The following is a 6,977-nucleotide window of genomic DNA, read 5'->3' as shown; positions in this document are numbered from 1 at the left end:
GAGAGCTCTGTGTGTGTGTGAGTGTGTGTGTGTGCGTGTGTGTGTGTGTATCCCAAGAATGCCAGACATGACGGATATGCGCTTGTACAGTTATGCACACACACTTTTTGCATACACTCCCAAAATTAAAACCAAGATGGTAGAGGGTAGACATAATCTCTCTAATGACACAACACACACACACACACACACCCTATTTCAAAAATTCTGCCCTATCCCAGAAATTCCAAACTTTGCTTACCTAATTTCTGCAGCATATTTCTTTGCCACAGGAGGCGGTTATGACAAATTAGAAGTCTACAAATGTTCTGATGGTGAAAAGGCTCCAGCTGTCACCGGGGAGATGGTGATCAGGTTTCCGAGCTGCATGGTCTCTTGGCGCCACAAAGAGTTCCATATGGTCATCCAAATGCTGCACCTAAATCTGCTCCCAATCTCCACCCCGGAGCCGAGCGCTGCCACTGAATTAGTCACAAGGCTTCTGAGCAGACGAGGTGCAACACGACAACATGATGGAGGGGAAGTGCGAAGGAAAGGGAAGCGTGAAATGGCAAAGTTTGTTCACATTTATCGCCGTCAACTCTATATAAACATTCAAGCAAGTTTGGTATCTGTTGTGCATTTAAAAGTCTTATGAGCATTAATCTGGGTGTTTGCTTGGGACACACACACACACACACTCACAGAGATGCTACGCCAGCAAACACTCTGCTTCTCACGACAGATCCAAACTTGTGCTGCTGACATGTCGGACGACCACAATTGTCAGATTAAGATGGAAAACCTCGACCTGTCAACCCTCTGTCGTCGGTTGGGCTCCCCTATAGGCTCGCGTTCCTCTTGTGGCTGAAACCGTGCCGGTCAGGGGTGTGTGTGTGGGATTGGTGATCTATAATTAACCAGTGGGTCGGTGTTGATGTCATTGACGCAGCGTGGAGGTAGAAGGTGGCAGTGCCAAGGCACCTGTTGTTGTGGAGTGTGGCATCTGATATCATTACCTACCCAGCCGGAGCGCCAACGTCCCCGCTGGGTCGCGAACTGTCCAAGCTAGCGAGGCGCGCTCACCTCTCCCACACACACACACACACACACGTATCATCCTCTGTCATCATGTCCTCCTTTACATAACTGTCTCTGACAGGCCTAACACCTAGAGGGCAGCGATCCACCCAGAGTTCCAATTACTGTTAATGATATTTTGATGATAGCTGCTTCACTTATGTAACGGTCAGCATGCAGCAGTGTGTACGTACGCATTGACATGCCTAACGGAATGTCAGGAAATTTGGGGAAGGAACTTGGATAATCTGCTTGCAAATCACAACGACAAAATCAAAGTTGCAGCTAATTGGGTCATGAACTAGTCGTTGTTGGTACACGGCTCGATTTTGTTCATGTAGGTGAGGTTGTTGGATCTCAGCGTACAACTGGCTAAGTTTGTTTGATGGAAACTGCTGCATATGGTTTTATATCGGTTCAAGCAATTACACAAATCCATTTGTTCCGATCAAAAAGATGCAAGATGCAGAATGTTAAACACTTTTTCCCTTTTTTGATCATGCTAGGCTAGCAGCTCCCCCTGTTTCCATTCTTGGTGCTAAGCTAGGTTAACGGTCGGAATGTTTTGAGGGAAAAGTGAGCAACAGTTTGACGGAGACATTGTGCTGCTCCCGAACTCAAGAAGATAAAATATTATGGGGAGCATAAGCGCTTGAATGCACGAGTATGAAAAATGAAAAGAGTGTTTACAGTGAGACAATGTGACCGTTCCGGGTTAATGCCATTTATTAGTGTAGCAGCTTTCCCAAGCAGATCAGAATGCCTAAGCCCTGGGCACTGACAGGGATTTCACAGCCCAAACTGATTTTCAGGCAGGCAGGGTTCACACACACACACACACACACAGAGGGAGAGAGAGAGAGAGAGAGAGAGAGAGAGAGAGAGAGAGAGAGGGAAGGAGAGAGAGAGAGAGACTGGAGTTGTGTTGTCCTGCAGTATAGTAGGATGAGGCTGCATACATCAACTAACTGAATAATAAACACAATTATATCGTCCACTGCTTTGGTTCTCACACTTGTCCTGCTGTCCGACCCAAACATCTTTTATTCCTTTTTACCCTGTAAAATATTTATTCCGGCTCAATCATTATTCATAAGGGAAAATATTGAATAATAGGGGAACATTTACAGGTTTACCTTTATTCTTTATTCATGAAACCTTCAGCACCCTTCATGTACAGCGGCCACATGTTGTAGTAATATGAAAGAAACCTGCATATTTTCTGAAAACTTTTTTGTATATACAGTGTATATGGAGTACATTCAAAAATATTTCTACCATCTCACACTGTACACTTTTTACATATTAGTTAGTGCTCATGTGTCTTGTTTTACTTTCAAGCCATTTAAAGTATATAAACAATTATGAGGCACAAAGCTAAGGGATTAAAGTTTCGTATACGCTCATAGACTTAACGACTGAGAATGTATTTCATAAATTCATTGTTCATTATAAAATGTTGAGGCCAACCAGCTGTAAATATAAATTCTGTTTATTTTGTTGGAAATGCAGCAAACGTATAATATCAGAGGTAATCATAAAAGTAATGACTGCAGCAGGATTTGAACTCATAACCTATGTGTGATAAATCCTTTTTCATACCAGTTGAGCTTTGCTGATGTGTAGATGTGTGACCATCAGTGGGGGGTCTCACACACACACGCGCACTTACACACACGCCATGTGGTATGGAACCATGGAAACAAGGGAACACAAGATATGAATGGATTCAAACAAACAATGAAGAGAAGCTCTGAGGGTCAACCAGTAAAAACTAAACAAACAGAACAAAGAATGAGCTGCACTACAAAAAATAACTCAACTTTATTGAAAACAATTGCTTAAATTATGTCACCTAATGTATCTGTACCCCCTAGGGTGCTGCACCTCCCACTTTGAGAACCACTGCTATTATGAGATCGTATGTTGAAAGGAACAAAATGAATATAAATTGTAACATGTTGTAAATGTTTGGCTGGTCTATTGACCTTATCAAAATGAAATTAAAATAGAACAGTTTCAGTCGACGTCTTCATAATTTAATATATTAACTCTGTAATGAATACGTCTATAAATTAACAGAGGTATTTACAAAAAGACATATTTTTAATTTCAGTAACTCAAACCCCTGGGCAAGTAAATGCCCTAATATAATGTGATTGTTCTTTATGAATTAGTAACTCCCCAGATATGCAATAAAAACACAGCAGTGCTCGACATTATTGATTCAGTTTCATAACAGCCCAGAGTGTCTTTGCTCGCTGTGATTGGCAGAGAAGCAAAAAAAAAAATCAACCCGTATTTTAGCAGGTTATATATAAATAGCAGCATTCTGTGGCTGTGTGTTATTAGTGCTAAATTGCTATTGGAGCCATATGGACGTTTTTCCATTGTCCAAACAGAGACACACACACACACACACACACACACACACACACACACATACAGCAGCACAGTACATGTGTCTTGCCGGGTCAGAGTGCTACTATGAATCATATATGAATGACACTTTTCCCAACCTGAACCTTCTCTCTCTGTTAACAAAGCATCACTAATGTTTATCAAATTGTCTGTATTTTTCTAGTCATTGTGACAAAAGCACTTGAACATGTCGCAATTGTGTCGATTTGGCGGCTCTAACTGCACTTATTTACTTTATTTCATACAACCTTTTCTGTGATGCAGCCCACCCCCCCACCCACCACACACACACACACACACACACACCACCCCACCCCCGGCCATCATTTGCAGCAGCATTAGTGTTTAACTCTTCGGGGAGCTGCTTGCCTTTTCCTCTACGTCCCTCCGAGTTGCAGCCTGGAGTCCTCGGGGACGTCTTGTCACTGGCTGACAAGGTTGAAGGATTTGAGTGAATTCTCTTGCAAGGATGGAAATCTCCGAGGCCCCTGAGACAAACAGGGCAGGAAATATCTTAATCTGCTCTCAGCTATCGTGTTGACCCTTTGTTGGCACGCGCTCATACCCTTAGCCAGAACAACATGTGCGTGTTCGCCCTGCGCCCCGCCGTACCTGCAGAGACGCACGCACATACGCACGCCGCCGTACATCTGGATTGTGTTGCGGCGACTGCAGGCCCCCTGAGTGTGCAGCCACAGTGGCCGTGCGTGGGTGAGAGCCAGGGTCCGGTGCACCATGGTGGGGGCTCTCCATCACTCTGCCTCCCGGCTTGACAGGCCCCCGGCTCTGGGGCCTTGTCAAGGTCTCGCCGAGCACACTCTAACTGCGCGCTGCTGAGGAAGGGATTCTGTGTCCGCCTAATGGATTACTCACCCACATCACCTGTCCGAGCGGATTCTCCTGACCGACAGACACACAGCGTACGCACGCAATCACGTGTGAACGTCCGCACGAAGTCTGAAAAAAGAGAGAAAGGCTCAATTGATTCCTTTACTTCATTTATCACTTCATAAAGGGCAGTTGTAGCAGTCGGTGTGACACAGATTAACACCTTATCAGTGTTCTTATCAAACCTTTTTGTAAGTCCAGACTTTCTCCTGACTGGATGGCGAGTACAGCCATTTTCTCACCTAACTAAAAAGGTCACAGCAACGCCTCTGCCATTTATTCTTCATTCGGACGTAGAGGTGTTAGCGCCGCTGGACACCTGCGGACCCGGTCAGGACCGGTGCCCTAATCAGCCTAATGCATATGTGTCACCACCAATGACCCATTGGCTCTGTTCATAATAAAGGTCACTTGGTGAGAGATATTCTGTCCCCCCAGGTCTCAGTTAATAGGGAGCCACCTTAACCAACGGAGCTGCACTAAATAGGATATTGTAGCATTGTGTAAAAAGTAGAGTTTGGTACAGCAACACTTTCCAAAATCCAATCTATTATTCCTTTTCTTCTACAACTACTTAAAGAGTATATCTTGTTTTTGTGTCTTTTTCCCTCACCTACCATATCATAAAGAAACACTGGCTGAACATATTGTCTGCCTACATGTGTGGTGCTCATACTGGTATTCTATTTTTCTCCTCCTTCCAATGCCGTTTGAAGCCTGACTTACAATGGAACCCCACATTGCAACATGAAAATGTGCTAGAGGAACAAAAAACATTAGGAGGGAAACATTCTGAGCTTTGTACATCAGTCACAGAAGATTAGTCAGGTGTGCCAAAGCCCCCACGCTCAAGGTGCAGAACAAAATAAGCCTTTTTCCTCTCAGACAGACACTGTATGTCATTTTCAGGAAAATGTGAAACGCTGTTACCGGTAAATAATAGCTAGAGAGGTCAGTTATTGATCCGCTGCTGTAGGAGACCTTAGGGGCATGTTAAGAAGGGCTATTGTAGCTTGTCAATGATCCCTTTATGGCTGGGGACGATAGGTCTGCTGCCATAAATCAAGGTTAAACCAGTCGTCTAATAGCAAATCAATGGCGGTCAATGGATATTATCATGTGATTATAATTCAGTCGACCAAGACATTAGTCAAAACGTGACTGTGGGTTCATTTCCAGTGGATGCTGAATGTTCTCTTGGGTGAGTTTGTAGCTATTTCCACTCTTAAGGTGGTAGAGGGGAGTGCAGGCTTCCCATTAGTCGGCCGAGGAGGTGGCTGAGATTTGAGAGAGCGCCGTAGAAGTTATATTGAGATAACCTTTACACAAGAGCAGATATTTCACCTGCATTAAGATTAGCCTGAAAGTAACCCACTTGTTATTGAGCTCTAAGCCTCCTCCATCAATGTGCCTCCACTCGCTTGAAAGCAGCATCAGTCTGCAGCGTCTGCTTTGCTACTAAATGGGGCACAGGGACAGATCTATCTAACTATAACCTTTGCAGTACTGATATTTATGATAAAGACCATTAGGCATTTGTGAGTTGCTTGCGCAAGGGCTTTAAGGCTAACAACGGTCGTGAAGTGAGCGCCTTTACACCGCCGTCTGTGTCATCCGTCTGGGCTGCGTCTCCGGGGGAAATGTCACTTCCTGGGGAATCTCAGTGAGGTTACGAGACAAAAACCGCGTTTTTACAAACGTGACTTATGCAAGCAGAAAGGGTCATATTTCTGTCTCTCTTTTGCTTTTTTTCCCCTTTTTTCTCCTTTTTACTTTGGTGGAACAGAGGGAGCACAGAAGTTCACTTTTGACAGCAGCCACTCTGCTTCGACTCATCACAGCAGGCACAGACCGGGCGGCCTCGTGCTCAACCCGCTGTCCTCAAGGACGTTCGAGAGAGAGAGAGGGAGAGAAAGGGAGGGAGACACAGAGTGGGGGGTGGAGTAGAAGCTTTATTTGAACAGTTAATATTCAATCAATGTTATTATTACTCTTGGAGCAACATCCACAGGGTCCAGTGCTGCATCAGCTGGCATAAACAGATGATGACATTTACATCCTGCAGACCCCAGTGGACCCTCGTAGCCCCTAAGGATGCACCAAGCATCATTTGGCCCTAAGCGTGCTAGTTAATGTTGGCTACCTTAGACAGGTAGCATCAGTACCTCAGACGATTGATAGTATGAGACACATGAGTCAAGTTTACACCCAATAAGTCTGTCAATGTCTTATAGCTGGTTACAGTCTGAATAAAAAGTGCTAAACATGCGTCAGATATCCATGTAATAATGATGTGTCCTGTAACTTCATGATGTCATAGAGTCAAATTGTGTTTTTGTGAATAACAAATTATTATATTTTTGGGTTTTTTTAGTTTGGCTCCACAGGAACAGATTCCAGAAGACAAAACAATCCTACAAATCCTATATTCACTTTGCAGCTTATGAATGAGTGTTTTGGCCAATTTCCTCAGTTGATGTGCAGAAATGTAAGCAAAGAACTAAATGAAATTTGAAATCGTCTCTATTGCATCAGTGTAGCAGCAGGACGCCCCGTCTTTTCATTTTGCATATTCATATGATTTCTCCTCCAAAGGACAAATACATTAA

The sequence above is a fragment of the Genypterus blacodes genome, unplaced genomic scaffold, assembly GCF_046128005.1.
Source record: "Genypterus blacodes isolate CSIRO-AG114 ecotype Tasmania unplaced genomic scaffold, CSIRO-AGI_Gbla_v1 ptg000076l_1, whole genome shotgun sequence".
In the NCBI taxonomy this organism is placed as follows: Eukaryota; Metazoa; Chordata; class Actinopteri; order Ophidiiformes; family Ophidiidae; genus Genypterus; species Genypterus blacodes.
The sequence above is the reverse complement of the archived record's forward strand: the minus strand, read 5'-3'. Positions refer to the sequence as shown.